General features: G+C 42.4%; 25 non-coding genes across 25 annotated transcripts; all 25 read right to left on the bottom strand.

The window, feature by feature from the left end:
- Positions 1-191: 191 nt before the first annotated feature.
- On the bottom strand, positions 192-263 carry TRNAG-UCC (transfer RNA glycine (anticodon UCC)). The gene has a single exon. It is a non-coding gene; the product is annotated as a tRNA-Gly (tRNA).
- Positions 264-1,017: 754 nt separating this feature from the next.
- TRNAY-GUA (transfer RNA tyrosine (anticodon GUA)) lies at positions 1,018-1,103 on the bottom strand. Its single transcript is given in 2 exon segments — positions 1,018-1,053; positions 1,067-1,103. It is a non-coding gene; the product is annotated as a tRNA-Tyr (tRNA).
- A 96-nt stretch (positions 1,104-1,199) lies between these two features.
- On the bottom strand, positions 1,200-1,272 carry TRNAA-AGC (transfer RNA alanine (anticodon AGC)). The gene has a single exon. It is a non-coding gene; the product is annotated as a tRNA-Ala (tRNA).
- Positions 1,273-1,968: 696 nt separating this feature from the next.
- On the bottom strand, positions 1,969-2,040 carry TRNAG-UCC (transfer RNA glycine (anticodon UCC)). Its single transcript has one exon. It is a non-coding gene; the product is annotated as a tRNA-Gly (tRNA).
- Positions 2,041-2,794: 754 nt separating this feature from the next.
- On the bottom strand, positions 2,795-2,880 carry TRNAY-GUA (transfer RNA tyrosine (anticodon GUA)). The gene is given in 2 exon segments: positions 2,795-2,830; positions 2,844-2,880. It is a non-coding gene; the product is annotated as a tRNA-Tyr (tRNA).
- A 96-nt stretch (positions 2,881-2,976) lies between these two features.
- On the bottom strand, positions 2,977-3,049 carry TRNAA-AGC (transfer RNA alanine (anticodon AGC)). The gene has a single exon. It is a non-coding gene; the product is annotated as a tRNA-Ala (tRNA).
- Positions 3,050-3,748: 699 nt separating this feature from the next.
- TRNAG-UCC (transfer RNA glycine (anticodon UCC)) lies at positions 3,749-3,820 on the bottom strand. The gene has a single exon. It is a non-coding gene; the product is annotated as a tRNA-Gly (tRNA).
- A 754-nt stretch (positions 3,821-4,574) lies between these two features.
- On the bottom strand, positions 4,575-4,660 carry TRNAY-GUA (transfer RNA tyrosine (anticodon GUA)). Its single transcript is given in 2 exon segments — positions 4,575-4,610; positions 4,624-4,660. It is a non-coding gene; the product is annotated as a tRNA-Tyr (tRNA).
- Positions 4,661-4,756: 96 nt separating this feature from the next.
- TRNAA-AGC (transfer RNA alanine (anticodon AGC)) lies at positions 4,757-4,829 on the bottom strand. The gene has a single exon. It is a non-coding gene; the product is annotated as a tRNA-Ala (tRNA).
- A 699-nt stretch (positions 4,830-5,528) lies between these two features.
- TRNAG-UCC (transfer RNA glycine (anticodon UCC)) lies at positions 5,529-5,600 on the bottom strand. The gene has a single exon. It is a non-coding gene; the product is annotated as a tRNA-Gly (tRNA).
- Positions 5,601-6,354: 754 nt separating this feature from the next.
- Positions 6,355-6,440, bottom strand: TRNAY-GUA (transfer RNA tyrosine (anticodon GUA)). The gene is given in 2 exon segments: positions 6,355-6,390; positions 6,404-6,440. It is a non-coding gene; the product is annotated as a tRNA-Tyr (tRNA).
- Positions 6,441-6,536: 96 nt separating this feature from the next.
- TRNAA-AGC (transfer RNA alanine (anticodon AGC)) lies at positions 6,537-6,609 on the bottom strand. The gene has a single exon. It is a non-coding gene; the product is annotated as a tRNA-Ala (tRNA).
- Positions 6,610-7,308: 699 nt separating this feature from the next.
- On the bottom strand, positions 7,309-7,380 carry TRNAG-UCC (transfer RNA glycine (anticodon UCC)). Its single transcript has one exon. It is a non-coding gene; the product is annotated as a tRNA-Gly (tRNA).
- Positions 7,381-8,134: 754 nt separating this feature from the next.
- TRNAY-GUA (transfer RNA tyrosine (anticodon GUA)) lies at positions 8,135-8,220 on the bottom strand. The gene is given in 2 exon segments: positions 8,135-8,170; positions 8,184-8,220. It is a non-coding gene; the product is annotated as a tRNA-Tyr (tRNA).
- A 96-nt stretch (positions 8,221-8,316) lies between these two features.
- TRNAA-AGC (transfer RNA alanine (anticodon AGC)) lies at positions 8,317-8,389 on the bottom strand. Its single transcript has one exon. It is a non-coding gene; the product is annotated as a tRNA-Ala (tRNA).
- A 699-nt stretch (positions 8,390-9,088) lies between these two features.
- TRNAG-UCC (transfer RNA glycine (anticodon UCC)) lies at positions 9,089-9,160 on the bottom strand. Its single transcript has one exon. It is a non-coding gene; the product is annotated as a tRNA-Gly (tRNA).
- A 754-nt stretch (positions 9,161-9,914) lies between these two features.
- On the bottom strand, positions 9,915-10,000 carry TRNAY-GUA (transfer RNA tyrosine (anticodon GUA)). Its single transcript is given in 2 exon segments — positions 9,915-9,950; positions 9,964-10,000. It is a non-coding gene; the product is annotated as a tRNA-Tyr (tRNA).
- Positions 10,001-10,096: 96 nt separating this feature from the next.
- TRNAA-AGC (transfer RNA alanine (anticodon AGC)) lies at positions 10,097-10,169 on the bottom strand. Its single transcript has one exon. It is a non-coding gene; the product is annotated as a tRNA-Ala (tRNA).
- Positions 10,170-10,868: 699 nt separating this feature from the next.
- TRNAG-UCC (transfer RNA glycine (anticodon UCC)) lies at positions 10,869-10,940 on the bottom strand. Its single transcript has one exon. It is a non-coding gene; the product is annotated as a tRNA-Gly (tRNA).
- A 754-nt stretch (positions 10,941-11,694) lies between these two features.
- TRNAY-GUA (transfer RNA tyrosine (anticodon GUA)) lies at positions 11,695-11,780 on the bottom strand. The gene is given in 2 exon segments: positions 11,695-11,730; positions 11,744-11,780. It is a non-coding gene; the product is annotated as a tRNA-Tyr (tRNA).
- A 96-nt stretch (positions 11,781-11,876) lies between these two features.
- TRNAA-AGC (transfer RNA alanine (anticodon AGC)) lies at positions 11,877-11,949 on the bottom strand. The gene has a single exon. It is a non-coding gene; the product is annotated as a tRNA-Ala (tRNA).
- A 699-nt stretch (positions 11,950-12,648) lies between these two features.
- TRNAG-UCC (transfer RNA glycine (anticodon UCC)) lies at positions 12,649-12,720 on the bottom strand. Its single transcript has one exon. It is a non-coding gene; the product is annotated as a tRNA-Gly (tRNA).
- A 754-nt stretch (positions 12,721-13,474) lies between these two features.
- TRNAY-GUA (transfer RNA tyrosine (anticodon GUA)) lies at positions 13,475-13,560 on the bottom strand. The gene is given in 2 exon segments: positions 13,475-13,510; positions 13,524-13,560. It is a non-coding gene; the product is annotated as a tRNA-Tyr (tRNA).
- Positions 13,561-13,656: 96 nt separating this feature from the next.
- Positions 13,657-13,729, bottom strand: TRNAA-AGC (transfer RNA alanine (anticodon AGC)). Its single transcript has one exon. It is a non-coding gene; the product is annotated as a tRNA-Ala (tRNA).
- Positions 13,730-14,417: 688 nt separating this feature from the next.
- TRNAG-UCC (transfer RNA glycine (anticodon UCC)) lies at positions 14,418-14,489 on the bottom strand. The gene has a single exon. It is a non-coding gene; the product is annotated as a tRNA-Gly (tRNA).
- Between the last annotated feature and the right edge of the window lie 42 nt (positions 14,490-14,531).

Raw genomic sequence — 14,531 nt, 5'->3', positions numbered from 1 at the left:
TACTAAGTTTCAAACAATAACTGATGAGCAGCAAATGGTTTAGATGAAGTGTTGAAAAAGCTAAGAACGCTTCTCTTCGTTTTTTTCTCCTTTTTGTGGTTGCTAAACTGTAAGAAGAGAGTAGAGCATGAGCTTGAACACAAAACATTAAAAGAGAATAAACGCAACACCAATGGTGAAAAAGCAAGCCATGCGTTGGCCGGGAATCGAACCCGGGTCAACTGCTTGGAAGGCAGCTATGCTCACCACTATACCACCAACGCTTACGTAAGCGCGCATTTTTTTTTTACATTTTCTGCAATAACAGTAAACGTTCTAGCAAATCCTTTCTAAGTACATGGAGAATCAAACTGGGGGAGAGTGAAAAAAGTTGTGATGTAGCACAATCCCAAGGAGAACCATTGACCTTTTATGGTTTGTTTATAGAAAATTTTGAGACGTCGTAAAGGCCTTCTGGTCCTTTAGCGGCATGAGTTGAACTGGGATTCAGGGTTTTAACCAGTGTTTTTTTGAGCCAAAAGGGTTTGCTGTAGACAGGGGCATTTAGATGAAATGTAATGATGAAGAGTATAAAACACAACCGTTTAGCAGAGGATGGTTTCGATCCATCGACCTCTGGGTTATGGGCCCAGCACGCTTCCGCTGCGCCACTCTGCTTATGGTGGAGGATGCTCAGAGTTGAAGTCTAATTACTGCCTGCCTTCTGGTCTATGTCATGTAATTTATCAGCCATTTCTTATCTGTTGGCAACTAAATTATTCTTGGTGCTTTGCAAATGTTTGTTTTTGTTGAAAATCATGTCTCTGTGGCGCAATCGGTTAGCGCGTTCGGCTGTTAACCGAAAGGTTGGTGGTTCGAGTCCACCCAGGGACGTTGCACCCTTTTGCTTCAGTTGAAGAAGTTTTTGCATTTGTGCTAAGCATCTCCCTCAAGTAAAAGCCATTTTGCTGACGATGTTTTGAATTCACGAGACAAACTGGAGAAAAACCTTCTGGATGAGATAGGATAAACAAAACTTCCTTCGAGCCGGAATTGAACCAGCGACCTAAGGATTGCTAATTTAGAGCTACAGTCCTCCGCTCTACCAGCTGAGCTATCGAAGGATTGTTGAAAGCCCACTAGGTTTGGCCATGGGTGCCACGAGCAGGTGGTAAAAATGATTCATTCAACCCAGCGAAAAAGGAATTCAGCGGTAGTATTGGAGAATGCGGGCATCGATCCCGCTACCTCTCGCATGCTAAGCGAGCGCTCTACCACTTGAGCTAATCCCCCAAACCTGGCAAACATATCGTCAGTTTCACGTCACACCAGGTCACAATTTTCATATACAATCACACATGCCAGTGCAAGCTTTTTTTTTTTTTTTTTTTTTTTTTAATTGTAGATTCCATTTTTGCATACTGGAAGAACATTTAAGGAGTCTACAACGTGATTGGTGCCCTACAAATACAGTTGGGCAACTTTCTAGCAACCCCTTTCTATGTACATGGAGAATCAAATTGGGGACAGTGAAAAAAACTTGCATAGTTTGAAGAAAAAAGTTGCGATGTAGCACAATCCCAAAAGAGAACCATTGACCTTTTATGGCTTTGTTTGTTTATAGAAACTGCTGAGAGGTCGTGAAGGCCTTCTGGTCCTTTGGCACAAGTTGATCCAGGATTCAGGGTTTTGACCAGTAATTTTTGAGCCAAAACGCGTTTGCTTTTGACAGAAGCTACACCAACCAGCACAATACCAATGTTTACCTTGGCATTGCTTTTGTATTGCGGACTAACCCTACTAAGTTTCAAACAATAACTGATGAGCAGCAAATGGTTTAGATGAAGTGTTGAAAAAGCTAAGAACGCTTCTCTTCGTTTTTTTCTCCTTTTTGTGGTTGCTAAACTGTAAGAAGAGAGTAGAGCATGAGCTTGAACACAAAACATTAAAAGAGAATAAACGCAACACCAATGGTGAAAAAGCAAGCCATGCGTTGGCCGGGAATCGAACCCGGGTCAACTGCTTGGAAGGCAGCTATGCTCACCACTATACCACCAACGCTTACGTAAGCGCGCATTTTTTTTTTACATTTTCTGCAATAACAGTAAACGTTCTAGCAAATCCTTTCTAAGTACATGGAGAATCAAACTGGGGGAGAGTGAAAAAAGTTGTGATGTAGCACAATCCCAAGGAGAACCATTGACCTTTTATGGTTTGTTTATAGAAAATTTTGAGACGTCGTAAAGGCCTTCTGGTCCTTTAGCGGCATGAGTTGAACTGGGATTCAGGGTTTTAACCAGTGTTTTTTTGAGCCAAAAGGGTTTGCTGTAGACAGGGGCATTTAGATGAAATGTAATGATGAAGAGTATAAAACACAACCGTTTAGCAGAGGATGGTTTCGATCCATCGACCTCTGGGTTATGGGCCCAGCACGCTTCCGCTGCGCCACTCTGCTTATGGTGGAGGATGCTCAGAGTTGAAGTCTAATTACTGCCTGCCTTCTGGTCTATGTCATGTAATTTATCAGCCATTTCTTATCTGTTGGCAACTAAATTATTCTTGGTGCTTTGCAAATGTTTGTTTTTGTTGAAAATCATGTCTCTGTGGCGCAATCGGTTAGCGCGTTCGGCTGTTAACCGAAAGGTTGGTGGTTCGAGTCCACCCAGGGACGTTGCACCCTTTTGCTTCAGTTGAAGAAGTTTTTGCATTTGTGCTAAGCATCTCCCTCAAGTAAAAGCCATTTTGCTGACGATGTTTTGAATTCACGAGACAAACTGGAGAAAAACCTTCTGGATGAGATAGGATAAACAAAACTTCCTTCGAGCCGGAATTGAACCAGCGACCTAAGGATTGCTAATTTAGAGCTACAGTCCTCCGCTCTACCAGCTGAGCTATCGAAGGATTGTTGAAAGCCCACTAGGTTTGGCCATGGGTGCCACGAGCAGGTGGTAAAAATGATTCATTCAACCCAGCGAAAAAGGAATTCAGCGGTAGTATTGGAGAATGCGGGCATCGATCCCGCTACCTCTCGCATGCTAAGCGAGCGCTCTACCACTTGAGCTAATCCCCCAAACCTGGCAAACATATCGTCAGTTTCACGTCACACCAGGTCACAATTTTCATATACAATCACACATGCCAGTGCAAGCTTTTTTTTTTTTTTTTTTTTCTTTTTTAAATTGTGGATTCCATTTTTGCATACTGGAAGAACATTTAAGGAGTCTACAACGTGATTGGTGCCCTACAAATACAGTTGGGCAACTTTCTAGCAACCCCTTTCTATGTACATGGAGAATCAAATTGGGGACAGTGAAAAAAACTTGCATAGTTTGAAGAAAAAAGTTGCGATGTAGCACAATCCCAAAAGAGAACCATTGACCTTTTATGGCTTTGTTTGTTTATAGAAACTGCTGAGAGGTCGTGAAGGCCTTCTGGTCCTTTGGCACAAGTTGATCCAGGATTCAGGGTTTTGACCAGTAATTTTTGAGCCAAAACGCGTTTGCTTTTGACAGAAGCTACACCAACCAGCACAATACCAATGTTTACCTTGGCATTGCTTTTGTATTGCGGACTAACCCTACTAAGTTTCAAACAATAACTGATGAGCAGCAAATGGTTTAGATGAAGTGTTGAAAAAGCTAAGAACGCTTCTCTTCGTTTTTTTCTCCTTTTTGTGGTTGCTAAACTGTAAGAAGAGAGTAGAGCATGAGCTTGAACACAAAACATTAAAAGAGAATAAACGCAACACCAATGGTGAAAAAGCAAGCCATGCGTTGGCCGGGAATCGAACCCGGGTCAACTGCTTGGAAGGCAGCTATGCTCACCACTATACCACCAACGCTTACGTAAGCGCGCATTTTTTTTTTACATTTTCTGCAATAACAGTAAACGTTCTAGCAAATCCTTTCTAAGTACATGGAGAATCAAACTGGGGGAGAGTGAAAAAAGTTGTGATGTAGCACAATCCCAAGGAGAACCATTGACCTTTTATGGTTTGTTTATAGAAAATTTTGAGACGTCGTAAAGGCCTTCTGGTCCTTTAGCGGCATGAGTTGAACTGGGATTCAGGGTTTTAACCAGTGTTTTTTTGAGCCAAAAGGGTTTGCTGTAGACAGGGGCATTTAGATGAAATGTAATGATGAAGAGTATAAAACACAACCGTTTAGCAGAGGATGGTTTCGATCCATCGACCTCTGGGTTATGGGCCCAGCACGCTTCCGCTGCGCCACTCTGCTTATGGTGGAGGATGCTCAGAGTTGAAGTCTAATTACTGCCTGCCTTCTGGTCTATGTCATGTAATTTATCAGCCATTTCTTATCTGTTGGCAACTAAATTATTCTTGGTGCTTTGCAAATGTTTGTTTTTGTTGAAAATCATGTCTCTGTGGCGCAATCGGTTAGCGCGTTCGGCTGTTAACCGAAAGGTTGGTGGTTCGAGTCCACCCAGGGACGTTGCACCCTTTTGCTTCAGTTGAAGAAGTTTTTGCATTTGTGCTAAGCATCTCCCTCAAGTAAAAGCCATTTTGCTGACGATGTTTTGAATTCACGAGACAAACTGGAGAAAAACCTTCTGGATGAGATAGGATAAACAAAACTTCCTTCGAGCCGGAATTGAACCAGCGACCTAAGGATTGCTAATTTAGAGCTACAGTCCTCCGCTCTACCAGCTGAGCTATCGAAGGATTGTTGAAAGCCCACTAGGTTTGGCCATGGGTGCCACGAGCAGGTGGTAAAAATGATTCATTCAACCCAGCGAAAAAGGAATTCAGCGGTAGTATTGGAGAATGCGGGCATCGATCCCGCTACCTCTCGCATGCTAAGCGAGCGCTCTACCACTTGAGCTAATCCCCCAAACCTGGCAAACATATCGTCAGTTTCACGTCACACCAGGTCACAATTTTCATATACAATCACACATGCCAGTGCAAGCTTTTTTTTTTTTTTTTTTTTTTTTTTTAAATTGTGGATTCCATTTTTGCATACTGGAAGAACATTTAAGGAGTCTACAACGTGATTGGTGCCCTACAAATACAGTTGGGCAACTTTCTAGCAACCCCTTTCTATGTACATGGAGAATCAAATTGGGGACAGTGAAAAAAACTTGCATAGTTTGAAGAAAAAAGTTGCGATGTAGCACAATCCCAAAAGAGAACCATTGACCTTTTATGGCTTTGTTTGTTTATAGAAACTGCTGAGAGGTCGTGAAGGCCTTCTGGTCCTTTGGCACAAGTTGATCCAGGATTCAGGGTTTTGACCAGTAATTTTTGAGCCAAAACGCGTTTGCTTTTGACAGAAGCTACACCAACCAGCACAATACCAATGTTTACCTTGGCATTGCTTTTGTATTGCGGACTAACCCTACTAAGTTTCAAACAATAACTGATGAGCAGCAAATGGTTTAGATGAAGTGTTGAAAAAGCTAAGAACGCTTCTCTTCGTTTTTTTCTCCTTTTTGTGGTTGCTAAACTGTAAGAAGAGAGTAGAGCATGAGCTTGAACACAAAACATTAAAAGAGAATAAACGCAACACCAATGGTGAAAAAGCAAGCCATGCGTTGGCCGGGAATCGAACCCGGGTCAACTGCTTGGAAGGCAGCTATGCTCACCACTATACCACCAACGCTTACGTAAGCGTGCATTTTTTTTTTACATTTTCTGCAATAACAGTAAACGTTCTAGCAAATCCTTTCTAAGTACATGGAGAATCAAACTGGGGGAGAGTGAAAAAAGTTGTGATGTAGCACAATCCCAAGGAGAACCATTGACCTTTTATGGTTTGTTTATAGAAAATTTTGAGACGTCGTAAAGGCCTTCTGGTCCTTTAGCGGCATGAGTTGAACTGGGATTCAGGGTTTTAACCAGTGTTTTTTTGAGCCAAAAGGGTTTGCTGTAGACAGGGGCATTTAGATGAAATGTAATGATGAAGAGTATAAAACACAACCGTTTAGCAGAGGATGGTTTCGATCCATCGACCTCTGGGTTATGGGCCCAGCACGCTTCCGCTGCGCCACTCTGCTTATGGTGGAGGATGCTCAGAGTTGAAGTCTAATTACTGCCTGCCTTCTGGTCTATGTCATGTAATTTATCAGCCATTTCTTATCTGTTGGCAACTAAATTATTCTTGGTGCTTTGCAAATGTTTGTTTTTGTTGAAAATCATGTCTCTGTGGCGCAATCGGTTAGCGCGTTCGGCTGTTAACCGAAAGGTTGGTGGTTCGAGTCCACCCAGGGACGTTGCACCCTTTTGCTTCAGTTGAAGAAGTTTTTGCATTTGTGCTAAGCATCTCCCTCAAGTAAAAGCCATTTTGCTGACGATGTTTTGAATTCACGAGACAAACTGGAGAAAAACCTTCTGGATGAGATAGGATAAACAAAACTTCCTTCGAGCCGGAATTGAACCAGCGACCTAAGGATTGCTAATTTAGAGCTACAGTCCTCCGCTCTACCAGCTGAGCTATCGAAGGATTGTTGAAAGCCCACTAGGTTTGGCCATGGGTGCCACGAGCAGGTGGTAAAAATGATTCATTCAACCCAGCGAAAAAGGAATTCAGCGGTAGTATTGGAGAATGCGGGCATCGATCCCGCTACCTCTCGCATGCTAAGCGAGCGCTCTACCACTTGAGCTAATCCCCCAAACCTGGCAAACATATCGTCAGTTTCACGTCACACCAGGTCACAATTTTCATATACAATCACACATGCCAGTGCAAGCTTTTTTTTTTTTTTTTTTTTCTTTTTTAAATTGTGGATTCCATTTTTGCATACTGGAAGAACATTTAAGGAGTCTACAACGTGATTGGTGCCCTACAAATACAGTTGGGCAACTTTCTAGCAACCCCTTTCTATGTACATGGAGAATCAAATTGGGGACAGTGAAAAAAACTTGCATAGTTTGAAGAAAAAAGTTGCGATGTAGCACAATCCCAAAAGAGAACCATTGACCTTTTATGGCTTTGTTTGTTTATAGAAACTGCTGAGAGGTCGTGAAGGCCTTCTGGTCCTTTGGCACAAGTTGATCCAGGATTCAGGGTTTTGACCAGTAATTTTTGAGCCAAAACGCGTTTGCTTTTGACAGAAGCTACACCAACCAGCACAATACCAATGTTTACCTTGGCATTGCTTTTGTATTGCGGACTAACCCTACTAAGTTTCAAACAATAACTGATGAGCAGCAAATGGTTTAGATGAAGTGTTGAAAAAGCTAAGAACGCTTCTCTTCGTTTTTTTCTCCTTTTTGTGGTTGCTAAACTGTAAGAAGAGAGTAGAGCATGAGCTTGAACACAAAACATTAAAAGAGAATAAACGCAACACCAATGGTGAAAAAGCAAGCCATGCGTTGGCCGGGAATCGAACCCGGGTCAACTGCTTGGAAGGCAGCTATGCTCACCACTATACCACCAACGCTTACGTAAGCGCGCATTTTTTTTTTACATTTTCTGCAATAACAGTAAACGTTCTAGCAAATCCTTTCTAAGTACATGGAGAATCAAACTGGGGGAGAGTGAAAAAAGTTGTGATGTAGCACAATCCCAAGGAGAACCATTGACCTTTTATGGTTTGTTTATAGAAAATTTTGAGACGTCGTAAAGGCCTTCTGGTCCTTTAGCGGCATGAGTTGAACTGGGATTCAGGGTTTTAACCAGTGTTTTTTTGAGCCAAAAGGGTTTGCTGTAGACAGGGGCATTTAGATGAAATGTAATGATGAAGAGTATAAAACACAACCGTTTAGCAGAGGATGGTTTCGATCCATCGACCTCTGGGTTATGGGCCCAGCACGCTTCCGCTGCGCCACTCTGCTTATGGTGGAGGATGCTCAGAGTTGAAGTCTAATTACTGCCTGCCTTCTGGTCTATGTCATGTAATTTATCAGCCATTTCTTATCTGTTGGCAACTAAATTATTCTTGGTGCTTTGCAAATGTTTGTTTTTGTTGAAAATCATGTCTCTGTGGCGCAATCGGTTAGCGCGTTCGGCTGTTAACCGAAAGGTTGGTGGTTCGAGTCCACCCAGGGACGTTGCACCCTTTTGCTTCAGTTGAAGAAGTTTTTGCATTTGTGCTAAGCATCTCCCTCAAGTAAAAGCCATTTTGCTGACGATGTTTTGAATTCACGAGACAAACTGGAGAAAAACCTTCTGGATGAGATAGGATAAACAAAACTTCCTTCGAGCCGGAATTGAACCAGCGACCTAAGGATTGCTAATTTAGAGCTACAGTCCTCCGCTCTACCAGCTGAGCTATCGAAGGATTGTTGAAAGCCCACTAGGTTTGGCCATGGGTGCCACGAGCAGGTGGTAAAAATGATTCATTCAACCCAGCGAAAAAGGAATTCAGCGGTAGTATTGGAGAATGCGGGCATCGATCCCGCTACCTCTCGCATGCTAAGCGAGCGCTCTACCACTTGAGCTAATCCCCCAAACCTGGCAAACATATCGTCAGTTTCACGTCACACCAGGTCACAATTTTCATATACAATCACACATGCCAGTGCAAGCTTTTTTTTTTTTTTTTTTTTCTTTTTTAAATTGTGGATTCCATTTTTGCATACTGGAAGAACATTTAAGGAGTCTACAACGTGATTGGTGCCCTACAAATACAGTTGGGCAACTTTCTAGCAACCCCTTTCTATGTACATGGAGAATCAAATTGGGGACAGTGAAAAAAACTTGCATAGTTTGAAGAAAAAAGTTGCGATGTAGCACAATCCCAAAAGAGAACCATTGACCTTTTATGGCTTTGTTTGTTTATAGAAACTGCTGAGAGGTCGTGAAGGCCTTCTGGTCCTTTGGCACAAGTTGATCCAGGATTCAGGGTTTTGACCAGTAATTTTTGAGCCAAAACGCGTTTGCTTTTGACAGAAGCTACACCAACCAGCACAATACCAATGTTTACCTTGGCATTGCTTTTGTATTGCGGACTAACCCTACTAAGTTTCAAACAATAACTGATGAGCAGCAAATGGTTTAGATGAAGTGTTGAAAAAGCTAAGAACGCTTCTCTTTGTTTTTTTCTCCTTTTTGTGGTTGCTAAACTGTAAGAAGAGAGTAGAGCATGAGCTTGAACACAAAACATTAAAAGAGAATAAACGCAACACCAATGGTGAAAAAGCAAGCCATGCGTTGGCCGGGAATCGAACCCGGGTCAACTGCTTGGAAGGCAGCTATGCTCACCACTATACCACCAACGCTTACGTAAGCGCGCATTTTTTTTTTACATTTTCTGCAATAACAGTAAACGTTCTAGCAAATCCTTTCTAAGTACATGGAGAATCAAACTGGGGGAGAGTGAAAAAAGTTGTGATGTAGCACAATCCCAAGGAGAACCATTGACCTTTTATGGTTTGTTTATAGAAAATTTTGAGACGTCGTAAAGGCCTTCTGGTCCTTTAGCGGCATGAGTTGAACTGGGATTCAGGGTTTTAACCAGTGTTTTTTTGAGCCAAAAGGGTTTGCTGTAGACAGGGGCATTTAGATGAAATGTAATGATGAAGAGTATAAAACACAACCGTTTAGCAGAGGATGGTTTCGATCCATCGACCTCTGGGTTATGGGCCCAGCACGCTTCCGCTGCGCCACTCTGCTTATGGTGGAGGATGCTCAGAGTTGAAGTCTAATTACTGCCTGCCTTCTGGTCTATGTCATGTAATTTATCAGCCATTTCTTATCTGTTGGCAACTAAATTATTCTTGGTGCTTTGCAAATGTTTGTTTTTGTTGAAAATCATGTCTCTGTGGCGCAATCGGTTAGCGCGTTCGGCTGTTAACCGAAAGGTTGGTGGTTCGAGTCCACCCAGGGACGTTGCACCCTTTTGCTTCAGTTGAAGAAGTTTTTGCATTTGTGCTAAGCATCTCCCTCAAGTAAAAGCCATTTTGCTGACGATGTTTTGAATTCACGAGACAAACTGGAGAAAAACCTTCTGGATGAGATAGGATAAACAAAACTTCCTTCGAGCCGGAATTGAACCAGCGACCTAAGGATTGCTAATTTAGAGCTACAGTCCTCCGCTCTACCAGCTGAGCTATCGAAGGATTGTTGAAAGCCCACTAGGTTTGGCCATGGGTGCCACGAGCAGGTGGTAAAAATGATTCATTCAACCCAGCGAAAAAGGAATTCAGCGGTAGTATTGGAGAATGCGGGCATCGATCCCGCTACCTCTCGCATGCTAAGCGAGCGCTCTACCACTTGAGCTAATCCCCCAAACCTGGCAAACATATCGTCAGTTTCACGTCACACCAGGTCACAATTTTCATATACAATCACACATGCCAGTGCAAGCTTTTTTTTTTTTTTTTTTTTTTTTTTTAAATTGTGGATTCCATTTTTGCATACTGGAAGAACATTTAAGGAGTCTACAACGTGATTGGTGCCCTACAAATACAGTTGGGCAACTTTCTAGCAACCCCTTTCTATGTACATGGAGAATCAAATTGGGGACAGTGAAAAAAACTTGCATAGTTTGAAGAAAAAAGTTGCGATGTAGCACAATCCCAAAAGAGAACCATTGACCTTTTATGGCTTTGTTTGTTTATAGAAACTGCTGAGAGGTCGTGAAGGCCTTCTGGTCCTTTGGCACAAGTTGATCCAGGATTCAGGGTTTTGACCAGTAATTTTTGAGCCAAAACGCGTTTGCTTTTGACAGAAGCTACACCAACCAGCACAATACCAATGTTTACCTTGGCATTGCTTTTGTATTGCGGACTAACCCTACTAAGTTTCAAACAATAACTGATGAGCAGCAAATGGTTTAGATGAAGTGTTGAAAAAGCTAAGAACGCTTCTCTTCGTTTTTTTCTCCTTTTTGTGGTTGCTAAACTGTAAGAAGAGAGTAGAGCATGAGCTTGAACACAAAACATTAAAAGAGAATAAACGCAACACCAATGGTGAAAAAGCAAGCCATGCGTTGGCCGGGAATCGAACCCGGGTCAACTGCTTGGAAGGCAGCTATGCTCACCACTATACCACCAACGCTTACGTAAGCGCGCATTTTTTTTTTACATTTTCTGCAATAACAGTAAACGTTCTAGCAAATCCTTTCTAAGTACATGGAGAATCAAACTGGGGGAGAGTGAAAAAAGTTGTGATGTAGCACAATCCCAAGGAGAACCATTGACCTTTTATGGTTTGTTTATAGAAAATTTTGAGACGTCGTAAAGGCCTTCTGGTCCTTTAGCGGCATGAGTTGAACTGGGATTCAGGGTTTTAACCAGTGTTTTTTTGAGCCAAAAGGGTTTGCTGTAGACAGGGGCATTTAGATGAAATGTAATGATGAAGAGTATAAAACACAACCGTTTAGCAGAGGATGGTTTCGATCCATCGACCTCTGGGTTATGGGCCCAGCACGCTTCCGCTGCGCCACTCTGCTTATGGTGGAGGATGCTCAGAGTTGAAGTCTAATTACTGCCTGCCTTCTGGTCTATGTCATGTAATTTATCAGCCATTTCTTATCTGTTGGCAACTAAATTATTCTTGGTGCTTTGCAAATGTTTGTTTTTGTTGAAAATCATGTCTCTGTGGCGCAATCGGTTAGCGCGTTCGGCTGTTAACCGAAAGGTTGGTGGTTCGAGTCCACCCAGGGACGTTGCACCCTTTTGCTTCAGTTGAAGAAGTTTTTGCATTTGTGCTAAGCATCTCCCTCAAGTAAAAGCCATTTTGCTGACGATGTTTTGAATTCACGAGACAAACTGGAGAAAAACCTTCTGGATGAGATAGGATAAACAAAACTTCCTTCGAGCCGGAATTGAACCAGCGACCTAAGGATTGCTAATTTAGAGCTACAGTCCTCCGCTCTACCAGCTGAGCTATCGAAGGATTGTTGAAAGCCCACTAGGTTTGGCCATGGGTGCCACGAGCAGGTGGTAAAAATGATTCATTCAACCCAGCGAAAAAGGAATTCAGCGGTAGTATTGGAGAATGCGGGCATCGATCCCGCTACCTCTCGCATGCTAAGCGAGCGCTCTACCACTTGAGCTAATCCCCCAAACCTGGCAAACATATCGTCAGTTTCACGTCACACCAGGTCACAATTTTCATATACAATCACACATGCCAGTGCAAGCTTTTTTTTTTTTTTTTTTTTTTTTTTTAAATTGTGGATTCCATTTTTGCATACTGGAAGAACATTTAAGGAGTCTACAACGTGATTGGTGCCCTACAAATACAGTTGGGCAACTTTCTAGCAACCCCTTTCTATGTACATGGAGAATCAAATTGGGGACAGTGAAAAAAACTTGCATAGTTTGAAGAAAAAAGTTGCGATGTAGCACAATCCCAAAAGAGAACCATTGACCTTTTATGGCTTTGTTTGTTTATAGAAACTGCTGAGAGGTCGTGAAGGCCTTCTGGTCCTTTGGCACAAGTTGATCCAGGATTCAGGGTTTTGACCAGTAATTTTTGAGCCAAAACGCGTTTGCTTTTGACAGAAGCTACACCAACCAGCACAATACCAATGTTTACCTTGGCATTGCTTTTGTATTGCGGACTAACCCTACTAAGTTTCAAACAATAACTGATGAGCAGCAAATGGTTTAGATGAAGTGTTGAAAAAGCTAAGAACGCTTCTCTTCGTTTTTTTCTCCTTTTTGTGGTTGCTAAACTGTAAGAAGAGAGTAGAGCATGAGCTTGAACACAAAACATTAAAAGAGAATAAACGCAACACCAATGGTGAAAAAGCAAGCCATGCGTTGGCCGGGAATCGAACCCGGGTCAACTGCTTGGAAGGCAGCTATGCTCACCACTATACCACCAACGCTTACGTAAGCGCGCATTTTTTTTTTACATTTTCTGCAATAACAGTAAACGTTCTAGCAAATCCTTTCTAAGTACATGGAGAATCAAACTGGGGGAGAGTGAAAAAAGTTGTGATGTAGCACAATCCCAAGGAGAACCATTGACCTTTTATGGTTTGTTTATAGAAAATTTTGAGACGTCGTAAAGGCCTTCTGGTCCTTTAGCGGCATGAGTTGAACTGGGATTCAGGGTTTTAACCAGTGTTTTTTTGAGCCAAAAGGGTTTGCTGTAGACAGGGGCATTTAGATGAAATGTAATGATGAAGAGTATAAAACACAACCGTTTAGCAGAGGATGGTTTCGATCCATCGACCTCTGGGTTATGGGCCCAGCACGCTTCCGCTGCGCCACTCTGCTTATGGTGGAGGATGCTCAGAGTTGAAGTCTAATTACTGCCTGCCTTCTGGTCTATGTCATGTAATTTATCAGCCATTTCTTATCTGTTGGCAACTAAATTATTCTTGGTGCTTTGCAAATGTTTGTTTTTGTTGAAAATCATGTCTCTGTGGCGCAATCGGTTAGCGCGTTCGGCTGTTAACCGAAAGGTTGGTGGTTCGAGTCCACCCAGGGACGTTGCACCCTTTTGCTTCAGTTGAAGAAGTTTTTGCATTTGTGCTAAGCATCTCCCTCAAGTAAAAGCCATTTTGCTGACGATGTTTTGAATTCACGAGACAAACTGGAGAAAAACCTTCTGGATGAGATAGGATAAACAAAACTTCCTTCGAGCCGGAATTGAACCAGCGACCTAAGGATTGCTAATTTAGAGCTACAGTCCTCCGCTCTACCAGCTGAGCTATCGAAGGATTGTTGAAAGCCCACTAGGTTTGGCCATGGGTGCCACGAGCAGGTGGTAAAAATGATTCATTCAACCCAGCGAAAAAGGAATTCAGCGGTAGTATTGGAGAATGCGGGCATCGATCCCGCTACCTCTCGCATGCTAAGCGAGCGCTCTACCACTTGAGCTAATCCCCCAAACCTGGCAAACATATCGTCAGTTTCACGTCACACCAGGTCACAATTTTCATATACAATCACACATGCCAGTGCAAGCTTTTTTTTTTTTTTTTAAATTGTGGATTCCATTTTTGCATACTGGAAGAACATTTAAGGAGTCTACAACGTGATTGGTGCCCTACAAATACAGTTGGGCAACTTTCTAGCAACCCCTTTCTATGTACATGGAGAATCAAATTGGGGACAGTGAAAAAAACTTGCATAGTTTGAAGAAAAAAGTTGCGATGTAGCACAATCCCAAAAGAGAACCATTGACCTTTTATGGCTTTGTTTGTTTATAGAAACTGCTGAGAGGTCGTGAAGGCCTTCTGGTCCTTTGGCACAAGTTGATCCAGGATTCAGGGTTTTGACCAGTAATTTTTGAGCCAAAACGCGTTTGCTTTTGACAGAAGCTACACCAACCAGCACAATACCAATGTTTACCTTGGCATTGCTTTTGTATTGCGGACTAACCCTACTAAGTTTCAAACAATAACTGATGAGCAGCAAATGGTTTAGATGAAGTGTTGAAAAAGCTAAGAACGCTTCTCTTCGTTTTTTTCTCCTTTTTGTGGTTGCTAAACTGTAAGAAGAGAGTAGAGCATGAGCTTGAACACAAAACATTAAAAGAGAATAAACGCAACACCAATGGTGAAAAAGCAAGCCATGCGTTGGCCGGGAATCGAACCCGGGTCAACTGCTTGGAAGGCAGCTATGCTCACCACTATACCACCAACGCTTACGTAAGCGCGCATTTTTTTTTTACATTTTCTGCAATAAC

This window comes from Ranitomeya imitator, chromosome 5 (genome assembly GCF_032444005.1).
Source record: "Ranitomeya imitator isolate aRanImi1 chromosome 5, aRanImi1.pri, whole genome shotgun sequence".
NCBI lineage: Eukaryota > Metazoa > Chordata > Amphibia > Anura > Dendrobatidae > Ranitomeya > Ranitomeya imitator.
This window is presented reverse-complemented; position numbering and strand designations above follow the sequence as displayed.